This window comes from Lucilia cuprina, chromosome 4 (genome assembly GCF_022045245.1).
Source record: "Lucilia cuprina isolate Lc7/37 chromosome 4, ASM2204524v1, whole genome shotgun sequence".
Taxonomy (NCBI): Eukaryota; Metazoa; Arthropoda; class Insecta; order Diptera; family Calliphoridae; genus Lucilia; species Lucilia cuprina.
The window spans coordinates 100,860,988-100,881,201 of NC_060952.1; the positions used below are offsets into that span (position 1 = coordinate 100,860,988).

Here is a 20,214-nt window from a genome sequence, read left to right on the forward strand (position 1 = left end):
TGAATTCTGTAGTTGTCCAAGACATTAAGTATATTAATTTTTCAAAATTATATGTAAAAAAGTGAATAATTAATTACATACAATTACAGTGTGTTTGTCAGAAATTAATTATTAATTGTTTTATGTAGTATTTTCTAGTATTATATATAAATTTAATACTTATTGTGTTTTTTTACATATTAAAAAAATAGATATATTTAAGAATTTCGAACGTACTATATACATACATAAATACATATGTTTTTTAAATACATCCTCGTGTTTTTAGAAAAGGTGTATTAAATATTTTAACACGACCTGCATTTTTTTATATTTATTTTTTCGCTTTTCTGTTTTGCTGGCCTTAACACATAAAAATATTAGTTGTGTAAAAAACGCGCTCTTACTCAGCCATATATATTATATTAAAAATGTATACACATGCACACATATATACAATTAAAATAATGTTAAGTGCCGCTGCGGGCAATGAAAAACATACAGAAACCAAAACCAGTGCATACTTTGTAGAGCTCAAAAGTTGTATGCATGTGAATGTGTATGCAAGTTAGTTAGTTTGTTTGTGGGAATGTTTTAAACATGTAAGCAAAAGCATACCAGCTTACCAACCAACATCAACAACAAAAACAATACAACAACAGTCATTATATTGTTCTCTCATACCAACTCTCTCCTTCTTTTTCTTTTAAAGGTATTTCACCAGTATATGTGAATATGTTTAATCGTTTACATTTGTATGTGTTTGTATTACTTTCGATTTCATTCAAAGGCTGTTAGTATCGTCGTCATCATCGTTGTTGTTATTTTTGCGTTATTTTAACCATTACACATACATACCATTGCTTAGTAGCAGTACGATTGTGTGTGGTTTACAACAGTAAAGTAGCAGCAGTATTTTTTATAAGAATGTCAAATGCATTCAAAGGGCCCAGGTGGTTTCAGAACATGTACATATGTGTGTGTGTTAGTGCTATTGGTTATGCTTCATTAAAGTATTAAAACAGTTAAAACAGAACTTTAAAAAAAGTCACTATAATATTAGAGTAAAAGATAAACTTTTTACGTTCATAAATACTTATAATTTTTGTTAAAATTCATCATAATCGTAAAACCCTATATAAAAAATTTAAAAGAAAATAAAGTTGTATGTAGGTTGTATGTGATAAAAACATAAAATTGTATGTTTTTTCTGGGCTGTAGAACAGTATTTCAATATAATCAAAATATTTAGTATTATTTAAAAAATACTTTTTTTGATTAATTAATATTGAATATTATAAAGTATTTGCATATTACTGCATATCATTAAATGCATTTACCGTAAGGCGTAATGATATATGTACATATGTATAAATTTTTCCCCCCTAGTACAAAAATTCATGCTTTAAGTAAGTAAAATATTAATTTCTAAAACACATATTTAATTGAATGCATTTACATCATATGTATAAAAATTGTAATACATGATCATCATCTTACAAATATACCTTCATACATATTTATATTTTTGGATACAGGTGAGTTTGCCTCTTTTTATTCCGTGTGAAGTTTATTTGGTTTTTCTGATTAAAACTGTTTATATTTTGTTTTAATAAAACACCAACAACACACATAACATCGAAATTGTTTCTGATGATTGCACAAATTTTTCGAACTCAAAAAAAAGCAGCAACGAAATTTGTTCAATTAATAACTATCTTTGTTATTGCTGTTCGTTGCATTTGTAATTTTCATAAAGATCGATTATCATGAGTTTAACAACACAATTTTGTGTTCTCCATTGAAATCCTATAAAATTGTACATTTCAGTACTGTGAGAACTGTGTTCTTCGAAAGGTAATTTTTGAATGTTATATAAATAATAATGTTTCCTATTTTATGATACAAAAGTGGAATATTGGGCACTTTTTCGTTTTTCAAAATGTACTTTTTTAATTTTCTATACATAAAGTTAAAAGCATCACGTTAATGAATTTTTGGTACTTTTTCTATGATTGGTACATTTTAACTTTTATGCACTCATTTATATGTTGGTTGTATTTATAACTTAGAAAGCAATAGAATATTGTTTGAATTTTCTTGGTTTGTGCTAAAATTAAAAAAAAACTGAAAAAGTTAACAAACTCTATTAAATCCATTAAAAAAATATTATGTGTATATATTTGAAAAAATATTTTAATAAATGAAGAATCATTGGCGTCAATAACTGGAATTCGCTAATGCATAATAAAATTTGCTTATTTAACCTAACAGGATTTACTTTTAATCAATTTTAATTTACCATTTGAATAGTATACCGTGCCCAATCAAATATTAGGATAACAAACACAAAATTAACAGAAAATGAAGAAGGAAATCAAATCTCCTTCACAATTGTTGTTTAACCTTCTTTTGCCTATTATAGACATTTTAATAAACATTAAATCCATTTACACTCATTCACTGCTACATTTTTTTTAATATATGTATATATGTATGTACATATGACAGCATACATAAATACAACATAAATGTACATACATATATATTCACACTCATACAACTGTGTATAAAAAAATTCATTCATACGAAATTGCAAAAACGAAACTCGACTCAATATGACACAATAGATGACAGAAGATGAAATACAGAAAAATTAACCGACAAATTTGAAATAAACAAACTTCACATACACATACATAAAATAAATACATATATAATTATGTAAATATGAATGTTTGTATGTTTATTTGTATAAAGGAATGTCTGAAAATCGTAATTGTGCGTACACTGAAGAAAATGAACAGCAGGAGCCCGATTTCTATAGAATTTGTATTACTTATACTCGGGTTTTACTCAGTTTTACTTACAGTCTCTTTTTCATCCTTATTCTATATGAGCACCGGAATTTTGTTATTCCTTTGTACACGTCGATTCCTTGCTACATTCTTAAGCTACAAAAATTGAGCGAACATAACTCGAACTCACATGTACAGCATCCACGCCCTGTATGTAAATTATTAGCTGGGTTCAACCACATACACACTAACACAATCCTGCTATGTTTGTTTACATGTGCTTGTTTGTACATGTGTCTGCTCAGTTCTCTTTTGGTTAGTCTCCGTTTCCGATGATTTTGTTGCTGTAATACAATTTATTGGGCTCGGTAATATTTAGAGGATAAAATTCTAATTGTAAACGAAAAATTAAGAAGAATAAAATGAAATAGAGTAAGAGAGACAGAATTAATACCAAGAGAGAAAAATCTCCAATCACTTTAACAATTTACATTTCCATTTCGTTTTACATTTTATGTTCTACTTGTGTTTAATACTGTTTATTTTTTTTCCTTTTTTTAACTTTCTTTTCTTTTTTACTTCGTTTTATTCCATCTCGTATGGGTAATACGCCCTATTTTAACATCTGATTTGTATGTTTTCTTCATTTCTGGAGCAAATGTAAAATTAAGAACTGTCAACATTACTATTAATGCTCTTTCGTCGTATGTGTGGGAGAAATATTTATTTTTCTTTCATGTTTACTACTAAAAGTAAACAAAGTGAGTACAAAGTTACAATTAAAGAGCATATTTTGAGTTCAAAGATTGATATATTAAGATCAATTTGAATTGATCTAAATGGAGTGTTTCTGAAATTTAATAAATTTTTATACATTCTTTAAATACGAAATTAATTAAGGAATAAGACAATTCACAGTTCTTGACTTTTTTTCAAAAATTGAAAATTTTTATAAACAATACTTATATTTAATTTTGAACAAAGAATTATACATATTTGGATAAATAATAACTATAATAACTGAATGACCTCTCGAAAAAGGGCGTTAGTACAATATATTTTTTAACCTAAATTACAAAAAGTATACATATGTATGTATGAATGTGTATAAGTATATTACAGGAGAAAAAAACTAAAAAAAAAAACAATTCAACACAAAGTCTACGACAAAATACTCCAAAAATACACACATGGCACCCTAATATAACAAAAACAAAACTTAAATACAAAAACAACTACTACTTCCACATACATCAGATACACTTGTAGTATGTAACTACTGAAACAAACACAACAGTCATAAACTAGTTAATTGGAGAATTTGCGCACGACCAAGACCTGGATAATATATGCGCCAGCATCCCTTTGGGTGCGTTTCATATGATTCTTGTAAACTGAGAAAGGACAAAAGACATTTGAGAGTGAGCTCTTTTGTTATTAACCTCATTTGTAGCTTTTGTAGAATGTCGCTTGTAGTTGAGAATGTTGTTTGGAAGAGGATGGAAAAAAATCCCAATGCTGATGCGAAATCCTATATGCTCCATACGCAAGCTGCCAGTAGTTGCCTCAGAGCCCGCGGGTTGAAGAAAACGTTTTGGTTAAACGTTGCGTGTACTAAGTGTGCCGAAGAAGATTTTTTTATTATAATTAAAAGCAAGAAAAAAGAAAAGAATAATTCACCTAAAAAAATTAAATAAATTTTAATAAATGAGTGTACAAATATTTTGTATTAAAGTGAAAAGAAAGTCCAACAAGGCATAAAAACCCATAAAAAAAGAAAAGAAAATAATCAATGGAAATTTTTAAGAATAGCTAAGAAAAAAAATATAAATTTATTCGGATTAATAGATATGTATATCGTATATGTATGTAAAAATAAAAAAAAATATATACATACATATGTATACAAATAAATAAAGTGGATTTGCTTGGTGCCAAGAAAACGACATAAAGTCAATAAAAAATAACATGTTTGAATAGAAAAGAAAAATTTAAAATAATTGTAATAAATTTACATATTTTTGTAAGTTAAACGCAGACCATTGATGATGATAAATAATCAATAAAAAAATATTAAATAAAAATACAACCGTTACTGCCGTAAGGTTTTTCTTTGTTCTTTTTGGAAAAGAAATCAAACAACAACAGTTAAGAAAAACTAAAATTAAACATTTCTACAACTGCCTGTAATCTAAAAATATATATGTATAAAAAATGTATGTTTTACTACACGAGAAAATAAAAAATAATATATTATTTAAATGTTATTCCTTTCAAAGCCTTTCAGACATACCAGAGACAAGAGTTCTGTTTTATTAATATTTTAACTATTTCAAGTCCTATATAATTTTCGTACAAAGTTTTTTTTTATAAATTTATGATAAATGATTTTGAATTACATCCATAGATTTTTGTTGTGGGTGCGTATAAGTAATATGGGGAATTAATTGTTGCATTTTCAGTTGAAAGAATCTGAAGCACTTAATTAAAAAAAACCAGACAGAATGTAGAATTTATATTAAATGAGACAATTTTATTATATTGCCAATCTTTAAAAAAATGTTAGTTTCGTTAGATTAGAGGATAATTTCCATTTCTTGTTCAGCTGTTTAGAAATTTTTTATATAAAAAAAAATCATGTGCTACTACTACTCTTCTACAGGTCTTGGTATAACTACTTTATCATTTTTTGGGATTTTTTTGTTTTTTTAAATATTCCTCTAGACAAATTAATTTTTTATCTTTCTCTATTTTCATATTTGATTATGTGCATGTATTGGTATGTATATGTTTGTGTGTCCTTATTTTATTTTTTCTTTTCATTTACAACGTTTCTAATTCTTCTAGACAATTGTTGTTGTTGGATTTTGTTTTGTTATTTGTTTTTTTTCACTCACAGTTTCGTTATCCATTGTTCTTCGTGAGTATAGAAAGAATACAAGAGTAGAAAAAGCAAATGGATAATAAAAAAATGAAAAAAGGTACTCGAAATGTTCATCCAACAACATGTATCGATTGTTGTTTGTTTGTTGGATGTATCCCCAGTGAGTAAATGCGTGTTTTGTTTTAATGTGTGTCCGTGTCTCCGAGTGAGCATGTGCGTGTGTGTGCTTGCATTTGTACTGAGTGGCAGTGAATAGTAGTGTTGTTTTTGTTTAGGAACTCGTACTTGGTGTATTGTATGCCACAATGTCTACCCGTCCATATTTTGTCGTTGTATTGTCTGTTTATTGTTTACAAAAATGTAGTTTTTTCTCTGTATGTGTTGTGTTATTGAGCAATTTTTTGGGCTGTTGACAAAGGAACAACAAGAAAAGCTCTTCACAAAGTCGACGTTTGCTTTTGTTTTCGTTGTTTTTTTTTTTTTTTGGTCCATAAATTGTCAATTACATATTGATACTTCTTAAAATAACAGATACGTAAAGTTTTATCTTCATCTGAAGAGGTTTTTCCGTAATAGAAACCTGACGATAAGTTGGTAAATATTTTGATTGGTGAAGATGTTGTTTTTTTATAATGTTTATGAAACACCAACCAACACTTGGAAGCCACTTAACTAAAGTCTTTTTCAATTTCCAACTTTTGCTGCAAATAAGAGTGAATTTAATACATTTCGTCATTCCATTTGGTTTTTTAACCATTTTCAATTGTTAATAACTGAGTAAATCCTCAACAAGTAATTATGTATGGAGACCCAATATTGTATGTACATATTAAATACGTTAAGTTGACACCAGCAATATTTTTTAGGGAATAATTTTAATAACTAAATTGGTCTATATTCATATATGTACATATATATGTTGATAATAATAAATACATTTAATTTTTTCACAAGTTTTATGTCTTTTATTTCGTTTGTATGAAATACGAGATAGAAAAAAATACAGAATATAGTAAACTGAAAAACACTGAAATAAATGTCACCCTTATTGTACAAAATGTGCATCACCAAAGTTTTCAATCCTTGTTAAGCTGATGTATTTTATGTACATGCATACATATTTATAAAAATTGTTTTATGCAAATAAATTTAAAACTTAAATTCAAAATTTGTTCATCATTTCCGGAAAACCCATTAATGCAAATGTTTTATTTAAAGTTTTATTGTTGTACATATTTGTATTATTGAATCTTTTATGTTATTTGTCAAATACGTTTATCATTGATTTCAACTCTAATTGTCCGAACGTTTTTATTGGCCATTTGATTGAAATCTTTTGATTTCTCTGATTTTCTACTTGGTAAAATATGTAAAGAAAACAAGTAAATAATTTTATTGTAGTTGCCATGTCGCTGTTGGTGTGTTGTACTATATTTTAAGATATGTCCAATAAATTTGCAGCATGTCTTTTGTCCTTTATTGTAGAATCAGCAGAGATTGTTTGTATGTGTTCCAATGAACCGTACTTTTTTCGTTTTATTTTTACTTGAAATACGAAAATCATCATCATCATCGTCGTCGACAGCGACAATTTAAAACCAGCAAAACACAGACCATAATAATAAAAAACCAACAAAAAATAATAATAATAATAAACATGACAGAACAATTGATGTTTCTTAGTGTGAGCAGTGATGAAAAAAGCATATTTTATATAAAAAATACCATAAAAATAAGAAAATAAAATGTTTTAAAGAAAAAAATAAAAAAAAAAAACAACTTTAGACGTATTGCAATGGATGACTTAACAATGGTCATATAAAAATAGAAAACAATACCTGACAAGTTCTTTTGTTTCATATTTCTATTTTCATTTATGTTGTCCTGTGTTGTGTCGTACCGTGTTGTATACTATTCTATTCTATTTTGTTTTGTTTTATTATTATGATTTTGTTTTCATATCAGTAGTATATTATATTCTATTCCTAAGAGTTCAACATTTTATATAAACTGAAACAAGAATGAAATGAGAAAATAAAAACAGTATTAGAAATAAAATCATAAAATACGACTAGTTATTTTATGATGCTGTATAAATGTTTAGTCTTTAAAGATCTCAGATTACACAATTGTAAATTCTTTGTGAAAATGTATAAGAATTATACATATATGTATTTGTTTTCTATTTTATTTATTTTGTAGTTGCCAATACTGAATAGTGTTAATTGTATTGTAGTTGTAGTTTAATAAAATTTAAATGGAATATTGAGATTTTTCTTTTATGTTCTTACTTTTTGCCACTGCCAACGAACTTTATGGATTGTCAACATCATCAACCCAAAATGTACTCTATTGTGTAGACACTTTCCATGTTGCTGTTGCTAGTACATTCTGCATTTTAACCACTATTGCAATATTCTCAAGTTGTAAAACGAGATTATGTGTATGTTGTAGTCAAGTGTAGTGTAATGTGTATTTTGCTATAATAGATGGTAGAGAGACGGCGACATTCATATAATGGCGACTGAAGTCTTCATTATGGAATCACATAGTCTTGTCCATGCACAGACACATAACAACACACAAATACATAAATCTATGTACATAAATTGTTATGGTAAAGGACTAACAATCAAATACATACATACATTTAAATGTACATAGATACATACAATTTCATAGTTGTACTACAACATTTTCTCGGTCTTTTTACATGGTCACATTGTATTATTTCTTTGTTTATTTCTTTATTTTTGTTATTTCTTGTTTTTTTTTTTGTATTCTTTACATACAGACATACAACGATTGTATCATATCTATACCATTTTGTATAGACGCCAAGAGTTCGCTGGCAGGATATTCAAGATAGTGCTTCTTCTAAAAAAGTACCACCAAACACACAGACAGACATATGTATGTACGTATGTACATTAGGGTTATAACTCTTATACAATTTTAGAAAATTTCAAATAGACCCTAGCCATTTCACATAGATTATAAAAAAAGTATATTAATTTTTTTCGAGCATTAATAAATTTTCCGCTGCATATGCGTTAAAGTTTTGATATTTGTTCTAAACTTAATTTAACATTTTTAAATAAATATCAGAAAATTTCGAAATTAACATGGAGAAGTAGAAAAAATAGATGCTGCGGTTTATCTTTCTTCTATATTTATTACCCAAGTAGATTATGTAGTAGATTATACTATTAAATAATTATTTAATTTTGTTTGTGAATGGTTTTAGAAAATGACTAAAATTACCCGACTAAAAGATTTTCGTTATTATGTAGGACAGTGTCATAATATTTTAAGCTATTTCACAATTTATTTAATAATATTTACACAAATCGTGGGTTTGATACTCGAATCATGTAAAGATGAGAAGAATGAGTTTTTTATTTGAATGGTGGAAAAGAATACTTTTTAAGAGATAGTATTGGATATGTTTGTCCAGTTTCTTAAATTAGTTAAAATGACTCACAAAGAGGGAAATATTTGTGCAACTTTGGTGTAAAAACTGTTTGTATGATGATTTGTACTAATAAATTTCTTAATACTACTTTCAGCAGTTAATAAATTTATAAAAGACATTTAAAAATGGAGCAAACATTGCTTAATATTGTTTTTTTCAAAAGCAAGCATTTTTAACATTTTTCATTCGCAAATATATTACGCAAACATTGGTCGTACAAACACCGATTTTTTCACATTTTTTGGGTTCATAATGATTAAGACATAAATTTAGCATAGAAATATAAATTTTGTGATACATTTTAGAATGTCGTTTGTTAAATTAGGTGAGACATGTCACATAGTTCCCACATGAATATCCCAGCAAAAACTCGGTAATGACTTTCAGTTGTAACTATTCACCTATTAACTACATTTCGTACCAACGTACTGTTTGCATTGTCAACTTTTTCGAAGTGATTGTGGTATGTGCTTGCCTCTGATATCATCGCCATATATTTAAATAATGACTTTAAATACTCATGTGTAGGTAAATTTTAGCATTTTCACTTCTTAAATGGTAACGAAACTTTTTATTGGGATGGTTTTAGAGCTCAAAAATATGTTTAATATATTTATATCTTTACCAACATCGCAAAACTTAGTTATATATGAACTAAAATTATTTTGTAACACTGTGTAACTTATAGCTGTATTACTCAATAAAGAAACGTTATCGTTTTAAAAGTTACGTGAGTTAGACCTATGAAGGACAAATTCAAATATAAAGTCTACAAAGTTTTGAGCATGTGACATCGGATTAACCATTAATAAGCTAGAAAATGATTTCGTACTTTTCTTATTATATACCACTGTGCAATGTTTATTTCTGTACTTATTTAGCTTGATGAGATTTATTTATTTATTTTATTGTTACCTCAATGACTGTTCGTCAATGAATTCAACTGCTGCTAGTAAAAAAACAAGTGATTTTAAATTTTAATTTTACTTTACAAAAAAACATCTTTATCGCCGTAGGTTAGTTAGTAGTGTTGTAGTAATCAGTACAGAGGTCATTGGTTGAATCGAATAGTGGCCTATGTGCTTTCTTCGGATACGATGTAACATACATCCATCTTTAAAGTAACCAACTTTTATAGAAAACATTATTTAAACAAACATATGTATATAAAACAAGTATTATTATTATACATACATATAAAAGTAGGTACAAACCAGCAACGCTTCTGTCATTAGTTTTCTTGCATTTTTTTTTAATTTTGTTGCAATGTTTTATATACAATATGTATGTATATATACATACATGCATACATTCTTGTTATATATATATATGTTGGAAAATTTATCAGACTTAATGTTGTAGTTATAGTTTTATTTTGGCAGTATTTCAAAATGGGTGTCAACAAAGAATAATAGAGCGGATACAGATAATGTATATGTATTGTATGTGCTTGTACTTGGTACATAAAGTATTTTTGGCAGGAATTCCATTGAAGAAAATTAAATATGTATCAAAACAGAAATTATTAAAAGTTTTAAATTTCTTCCACTTATTTTTAAATTAAATAAAATAATTTAAATTAATTAATGCTACTAAAAAATTGTCAAATACTGTCGAACTGATCAAAACTAAATTTGTTTCCTTTTTTTGTTTTTCTGCTGCAACATCTGCATTTGAGTATGAGTGTCAATAAATTTTGTATGATATTACCACTCGGTTTATAAAAAATTATAAAAATTCGTAGTCCAGCAATTCTTCTTCAAAATTGTGTAGAAGTACGTTTACACCCATAAATTGTTTAATGAAATATATCAATCAATATTAATCAATTTTGTTTTAATGCTCTATTATGAGGAGTTGTTTAATTGCAAATAAATTTGTATAATTGATTTTAAAAAAACCTACTAATGATTTTTCATTTAAAATGTTAATATCTAAAATTCGGAGAACATTGAGAAAAATACAATAGTTACACAATTTATGTAAAATTTCAAATGAAAGAGTATGAAATAATAAATTATATCATTATTATTTTATACTACTTAAAAAAATATATATTTTCATTTGTTCTTTTCAGTATTTTCAACGAAAATATATCACATTTTTTTCTCTTTTAACATGTTTGTAACCTTTGAACTTTCTGTATTGAGAATGGCAAAATAATAAAAGAATTCAAAGCCTCAAAGCGCCACTAAATATGTATATGAAAAAAAGTTAGAATTTTAAGGAACTTTTTAATAATAAAAACGTATTATTCTTTTATATTCAGCAAATCTTATTTTCTTAATCAAAAACTATATGTAAATATATCAATTATACTTTTCCAAATTCGAAATGTAAAATCGAAATTTCAGTTGTGTTTTTTATGTAATATTACAATTGTTAGAATCAATTTTAATATTACATAAAATACTTTTGTTTTCTAACAAAATAGCTTTAAAATCTAGTTTTTAAAATTATGTTATTTTTTATATTAAAAATATTTTTTTTTAAGTTGGACTTATTTTAGAACAACCAAAGTTCTTAATACGTGCATTTTTTTTTTTTTTTTGCAAGTTTATACGCAGAAAAATTTTTCATTTGGCCATTTAGTTAGCCGTTTAAATACCAATTTTTTCGATTTTCCCAAAAAATATGCTTTTATTCGGAAACCGCGAAAATTTTGAAATTGCGTAAAAGTTTGACCTAGCAGCGAAAAATGCTCCGGGGTTTTGAATACACTAATGGCATACTTTTATTTTATGAAGGAATTTTTCGCCCCCCCAAAAATAGTGCTGAATAGTGATATCTACTGATTAAAAGATAACCGGATGTTGAGATAATAGGCATAAGGATTCCATTAAATGTATAACTATTTCGTATATTTTTGTATATAAACCTTTAATAATTTTAATTTATTTGTTTTTTTCTTTTACAGCCGTTGTCATTGTGTGTCTGTATCTCGCTGTTTTATACTTTGCTGTGCTAAATTTATCACATCGTAACGTAACGTGAATTCGTTTGTTTGTTTGTTTTCAATAAAGAATATGGAAATAGAGATGTGGAATGAGTTTACACTTTTTATAATTCTTTGAAATTACGGGCGAATGATATAGTTTCTGTTTTCCTCATTAATCTTATTCTGTGTGTATGTGCGAAAGTAGGCGAAAAGCACTTCAAATACATTTTGTGCTCAATTTTACGAAAAGACTGCATTTAAATCAACATTGCGGCATTAATAATGGCACGTTGTGCAGAGTTAACGGATTTGTATAAAGGAGCTTTTATGATGAAAGAATAAAAAAAGTGTTATTTTTTTGAGTGCAACATTTTACAAACCTTTATCCCAAAGCAGTAACAAAACTAAAACTACAACTACACTTAAACCAAAAGATTTTAAACTTCTTTACTGCTGTTTTCCCATCAGAAATAACAGAACAAATTCGACATTTTCTCTTACCGCCACAAAGAAAAAAAAAAAAAAAAAACAAAATACAAGCGCAGCCACACAAACTTACATATTCAACAATAGACAGACAGACTGACAGTTAGTTGGGCAGACATGAAACTATCACTACACTACTGCCAATAAAATAAAAAATGACATTCATGCCATTGCGAAAAGTACACCATTCGGTCTCTGTTTTGTATGTAGTTGCAGCTTCAACTACAATTTGATTCAGTGAAAAGTTTTTGTATGTTGCATTTATAATGCTGGTTTATATGCGAAAAGCAGCATTGAAATTTCCCGCAGGGAACACTGTTATGCATACAGCATAAAAAATACAAAACACATCGTACAAGTAAGTTGCAAAGGCGGAGCTAGACCATTGTTTAGATGCCATTTAAAGCCATCTAATACTAAACGCAAAAAAATATATATAAACAACAATACAAAAAATTAGCAAAAAAACTATAAAAACTTGATATAAAAAAATAAGAACAAAAATAAAAACAAACAATACCAATATTACCACCACAAGCACTAGCAAGCACCACAACCAACCACCACCACTACTATTACTTACTACTATTACAACAATAGTAACTTAAGCATCATTATTACCACAGGACTGTCATTTTAGTCAACTGTCACAAATCATTGAAAATCTCATCTGTCAGTTGAGTGACATAAAAAGGAATTTTAAAATGATGGAATTGCACTATTTTTAAATTGTAAATTGTACAACTACCAATAACATCAACACTATATACTATTAGCGAAAATAAAAAAAGAAATTAAAATATATACATATATAATAAGATACAACAATTATATGCTCAACAGAAACAACTAACATACATTAAATTCAACTTAATGCAGTATTTCTAATTAAAACTGCGACAACATAAAACGAGCAGTTGAAACCACATCTGGACTTTGAAGGTCCAAATAACTAAAAGAGAAAATAGAAATAACGCGTTTCACAGTTCGTTATAAACGAGTTAAAAATCTTTGTGTCGTGCTTTATTTTCGTTTAATATCGGAATTTATTCAACACCAGGATTGTGCAGAATTTTATACGATACCGCTTAACAGTAAACGCTTACCTACTTCATGTGGCAGAGGTAGGCGGCGTTGGAGGCGGGTTGGCGACTTACACGGTCGTTTGGTTGGCAAACAGGGGAGCAGAAGTCATATTGGCGCAAGGCTGCCATTTGTAGGCAATGCACCGTCTTGCGGAAAGATTGTAAGTACAATTTCTTCATTTTACTTTAGACAAATATTTAAGATTATATTACAATAAATACAAACACACGATTTTAAAATGAGAATAGCTGATCTCTGAAATTAAAAAATTATAAAAGGCTCATTATTGAAAAATATTTAAATACTTCCGCAGTCAGAGAAATGTTCATTGCATTATTTAAGTCATTCCCATACCTGATGAATTTGTTTGTGTGTTTGTGCAAATTCATAATGGAAAACCAGATCTCTTTATAATATTCCATAATTGTCATTGTGTTTGTGCGGGTGAGTGAAAAAGTATTTACCTCTGAGTCAGTAATTCCGTATTGTTTTCTTCATTGTCTATCCATCTAACTGTCTGTCGTCTGTCAGTCAGTCTAGCTTCGTTTAAAAATGGCTACATAAAAAATCATTTGTGTAAATGTAAAAATAGAGAAATGTTTACCTACACATAGATACATACATGCATATATATGTATGTACATTTTTATGTACGTCTGTGTTTTTATGAATAAAATGATAAAGACAATAAACATTTATGGGCTTTTAAATGTTTGAATCGAGTAACAACCCCAATATATGAAATACCTCATCTGTTTGTTACACAAAATGCATAAAAGAAATTAAATATTTATTAGTGACGTAAGAGAGGCTTTTCTTACATAGTTACATACTTAAATATTCGTTAACTAATTAAACAGGGCAAATCAGAGAGTACACCGACATTAGCATTATTGTTAAAAACAGCTTGAAGCAGGTAAACAAAAAAAATGTACGAGACTATGAATGTCCTAAGGGTCTTATTCATAATCATTTATCAAGGTTTTATATGATAAATTTCGTATAAAATTGTTTTTATAAACATTTAATATATGTTTATGAATAAAGCAGTTTGTGATTTTCATGGGGTTTATATTGATATTAAAAAAACATTCTGACTGGAAACACGGCTTTATAAAGAAAATATTCCACATTATTTTATACTTATGTATACATACATAAGTATAAAACATATACAATCTATGGTACATAAAAGTCAATAAATCATTCTGAATTCATGTTCATATTCTCGTATATATTTTTGACTTATTTTTATTTAACCTGTTAGTTTTTGGGAAGTTATATATGTATATATTTCAGATTAAGATTTTTTAAATTCGTAAACAGCACAAATACTTCCTTTTATTATACAATAGGTTCATTAAAATTATATATAATATTTAATAAATGCTTATTATATATGCAACTTACGCATTAATAAATAATTTAAATTCTGTAGAAAATCATTTATTTGTAAATAAACATTACATATCTACATGTGTGTACAAAAGACTGCCCCGCAAAGCAGAAGTTGTGATTTTGTTACTTCTGTCAAAATTTGGCTGATTACCAAAATATGTATGTATATTTAGTCTAAGAATGAGGGGAACCGTATTAAAAATGGTAAAATTTCAGTATTATTTTAAAAATATTGTTTTGATAAAATAAAATAAGGGAATTTTAAATCGTGTCTCCATTGGAATTTTTGTTTATTTGACATAACAACGTATATATTTGTATATTGAGATAGATAAATCTACCACCTTTTTTGTGAGTCGATCTAATAAATACATACATACATATACATATTTATACATATTAGTTATCGTACATAAATATTAAATTCAAATTGTTAACATTTCCTTTACATTGATATTTATGATGATTTTCAGATAATGCTTTACATAGTATTTTGGCTACAAACAACAACGACAGTCTACATAAAGTATAATATATAAAAAAAAAACAAAATTAAAAACTGAAAAACTTTACCCGCATCTAAACAGGAATTATGCTAATTTTCTTTTATCAACAAATTTTTTCTCTTTTAACATATTTGTAACCTTTGAACTTTCTGTATTGAGAATGGCAAAATAATAAAAGAATTCACCGCCTCAAAGCACCACTAAATATGTATATGAAAAAAAGTTAGAATTTTAAAGAACTTTTTAATAATAAAAACGTATTATTCTTTTATATTCAGAAAATCTTATTTTTTTAAACAAAAATTATATATAAATTTCTATTGAAAAAAAATATTTTGTTTTTTCAAAATAATTCAAAATTTCTCAGTAATCGTTTATTGAAATCCTTACTTGTAGAGTGTAATTACCAGTCTGTCTTTTGTAGGGTACAGTATACATATGTAAAACAGAAGCCATCAAAGTTGTATTAAAGAAAATGAATTCTTTAACTTTAACCCTTAATAATAGATAAAATCAATAGTTCGAGACAGCCATCACGAACTGCAGGAATGTTCATATGAGCAAGAATGTTATAAACAACGGCAAACAACACGAGGAAAACCATAACCCCATATTTATGCATATCAAATGGTAAAGCATCCAACGTAGATTAAGCCGAGAAAAACAGCAAAAAACAAATTGAAAAAGCCAACTAACGACCAAAAATATCGAAAGAAAAGGACAACAACAAATTGCTTAAAAACATGTTAAACTTTTTTCGCTTCATTTCGATTTCTTGTACATATGTAAATATATGGGTTGGGATATCTATTCGTATTAGAAAAGAATGATGAGTAGGAAAATTTTGAAAGCTGGATTATGTTTATGGGATATATCAAGATACATATAACAACTGTCATTCAACACACATAGGAGAAAACAAAAAAATATATTTATTCATATTTTTATGGCACTTTGTCGTATTTTTTCTATCTCTTGTTCTTTTTCTTTAACAATTTCGTTGAAGTAGAAAAGAGATATTTATATGGTCGTCTGTAAAAATTTCTGCTTTCAATGTCTTTAACGTAAAATCGATGTGTAAAAAATGTTTCTAAAATCGACAACCATCATTGTAAGCGATAAAAAAGGGACATTTTTTATTAAAAAAATATGTATATTTTTGGGGGCTTTTTTGCAATTCAGCAAAGTATAGTAAAATAAAATTTTAATAAATACATCTAAAATAACAAACAGTTTTTCACGCAATTGTTACGCAAACATGTACGTTATGATATGTCCCAATAAACATTATGTAGAAATGACTCTTTGTTTATATCGTTATAAAAAAAAAAATTTGTGGTATGAATATAGTAAGAATTTGTTTAAGGTACTCACTTATAGACTTGTTTCAGAAAGAAATTTTTAAGGACACAAAGTTCGATTTGACTTTAATATCCACAATTGTCTTAAGTTATATACTTAAGACATATATATATACATATATATATATATATATTAATATATATATATAATATATTATATATAATATATATATATATATATATATATATATATATATATATTATATATATATATATATATATATATATATATATATATAATAATTATATATAATATATATATATATATATACATATATATATATATATATATATATATATATATAATATATATATATATATATTATATATATATATATAATATATATAATATATATATATATGTCTTAAGTATATAACTTAAGACAATTGTGGATATTAAAGTCAAATTTTGAAGGGGAACTTTTTATAAATAAATTTCATTAGGAAGATCAAGGCAACTTGGATTTGCAGCTTTTTGTCGAGATACGAGTATATTAAACATAATTATGATCATAAAAGCCCTATGGGGGCTAGGTGAAATAATGGACCGATGTTAACCATTTTCAATAGGAATCGGTATGGAAGATAATATGCCAAATTTCATTGAATTACCTTCAAAATTACGACCCACAGTTTGATGACAAGGTTTACATGGACGGACGGACATACCTACATAGACTCAGAATCAATATTATTGTGCGTTACAAACATCAGCACAAACCCAATATTTCCTTCCCACTAATTTTAGAACATTAAGATCCGCGGACACAGTATCTCGGGAGAAATGATTTTTAGTTTGTCACAGGAATTGTTTGTAGTATTATATAAAAATGCTTTTAACACAGCTAATACGCTAATCTAAGTTATCAATGTTTCAATAATTAAATTCTATAAAAATTATTTCTATCTAAGTTTCATAGGCCTTTTAGACTAAATTACACTGAAAAAAAACTTTAACCATCGGAACAGTTAAAAAAATATCCACTTTATAACTTTAAATGCATATTTCTGTGTTTGATTTACCTCTAATGTCGGGGTGCGTTAAGTAATTAGTTGTATATGAATTGTATTAAGATTTATGTATATAATATTCTTCTGATTTCCTTTGCACATACATACATACTTTTCAAAATGAGAAATTAAATCAATTACTTATAATCCTTAAGTGTTCATCAATAATAGTATAATGTAGCAAATTATATAAATAGCAGTTGTTCAACTATAAAACACGACTGAAATGTAATGTTCTCCTACGACATCATACATGACCACAATTAGAAAGAAAAATACAATGAAAAGCAAACCAAGAGAAAAAATAGCAGACAAAAAAATACACTTTGATGGGTCTAAAGGAACGCCCGGGGTATTAAATATGTGTGTAAATATGTATGTAATGTTAATATCACCACAAGCAAAGCTTTGGTGCTACTTTCATACATATTTTCCAAACAATCACATGTATACATGGCAACACATTAAAAATCCTGTGTTGTGTTTTTTGTTCATCTCTATAAAAAATCTAAAGTATCCGTTTTTATGTTTAATTTATACAAATACACAGTCACATACATACATACATACATACATACATACATACATACATACATACATACATACATACATACATACATACATACATACATACATACATACATACATACATACATACATACATACATATATTGTATATTTCTATGCATATATATGTGTGTGTGTTTTTCATATGTGTGTATATAAAAATAATATGATGATGAGAATATTGTGTAAGTCGTCTGTAAGTTTAGAATGTGTAAACAAATAAGGAAGGGTACATTTCTATATAAAATATTTTTACTTCTACGAGTGAATAAATACTTTCATGAGTATGGATTTTTTTAGTTCTTCTGTTCAGTAGGCAAAAATTCCAACATTTTAACGTTAGTTTGTGTGACTTTTTGTCGTTTGCTAGTATTGATATGAATGTTAAAGTTGGAGTGCTTGTTCTACTCTGTTCAGTTATATTTTTTGTTTCTTTCGTTTGTCGTTTCCTGCTGGTGTTAAAGGGTATTGTGGTAGTAGCAATTAATGTAAACAACTAACATTATATACAAATATTCATACGCACATACTATGTATTTATAAATTCTGATATAGTTAGTAAGTTTATGTGTCAGAATACATACATAAATGTATGTATATTCTTACTTATATTCAGGACATTCACTTCCCGCACTACCTATGCATATACATATGTATGTACGTATACGTACTTACACTCATACATACATTAGAGTAGTCCTTAAAAATTAGGTTTATTTCCATGGTATAATATATTAATTTCTATGACTGAAATCGATAAACTATCTAAAAGTTTTTTTTTAATAAATACCTAATAAAAAGTAAACATTTGTTAAGGGAATTCAAAATGTATACTAGTTATTTCTTTAGAAAGCAAAACTATTTTTTATAAGAGCACCTTTAATGAGAATAGATGAATTCATATACACACATATTTACATAAACTTCTGTAGACTAGTTTGGTTAACCAATTTCAGTCAAAACTATTTTTTACACAAACACACACACACATCCATACGAACACACATAACTAGAAACATACATATTTGTTTGTATTTATTATGTTTCCACAGTGGTTTTCCTTGTTGTAATTTAATGAGAATTAAAATTTAAAACGATTCTTTAATGAATTTCATCAAAATGTTACATTTAAAGGATTAACTTTATCAAATAAACCTGTATTTATCACCACACAAATTTACACACAAACATACATACATACATATTCACAGTAGTTTTTAACTATGTACATAAATATAAACTACCAAAAATTCCATAACGATTGTGGTTCTTTAGTTATGACTCGTTTTGGTTACAGTTTAACTAAAAAATCCTTAAATTTTATACTTGTACCCATAACAATAATATAATTTGTATTTATAGACACATTAATAAGGATTCATTCACACATACAAACGTAGTTAAATAAATATTTTGAATTGTTTTATTTAGTTGTTTTATGTTTTTATATATTTAAGGTCAATATAATAATAATTTTAACTCAATTTAAATTTTATGGGACATTCACAATCGGCAATTCACATATTTTAACAACAACAACGGTTAATTGGTCTTAAAAATTGTCTTATTTCTGATTGAAATTGGTTTGATTAATGTTGAAAATGTTAATTGTATATTATTTCTGTGACATTTTTAAGAGTCATATCTAAAATATATTAATGAATTTCTTCTGTGATAATTTCATTATATCTAACTTCCTAATCTCATTTTATAAAAACCAATTTT

General features: G+C 26.8%; 1 protein-coding gene and 1 long non-coding RNA gene across 2 annotated transcripts in view; both read left to right on the plus strand.

Moving 5' to 3' along the window:
• Nucleotides 1-4,290: 4,290 nt before the first annotated feature.
• On the plus strand, nucleotides 4,291-13,157 carry LOC124419313. The gene is made up of 2 exons (XR_006940475.1): nucleotides 4,291-4,993; nucleotides 12,054-13,157. It is a non-coding gene; the product is annotated as an uncharacterized LOC124419313 (long non-coding RNA).
• A 355-nt stretch (nucleotides 13,158-13,512) lies between these two features.
• The window catches only part of LOC111674491 (acetylcholine receptor subunit alpha-like 1), a 51,701-nt gene continuing 44,999 nt past the window's right edge, over nucleotides 13,513-20,214 (plus strand). The window contains exon 1 of the mRNA XM_046948044.1: nucleotides 13,513-13,806. The gene's annotated coding sequence lies outside the window, so the exon portion shown is untranslated. The remainder of the gene's footprint in view (nucleotides 13,807-20,214) is intronic.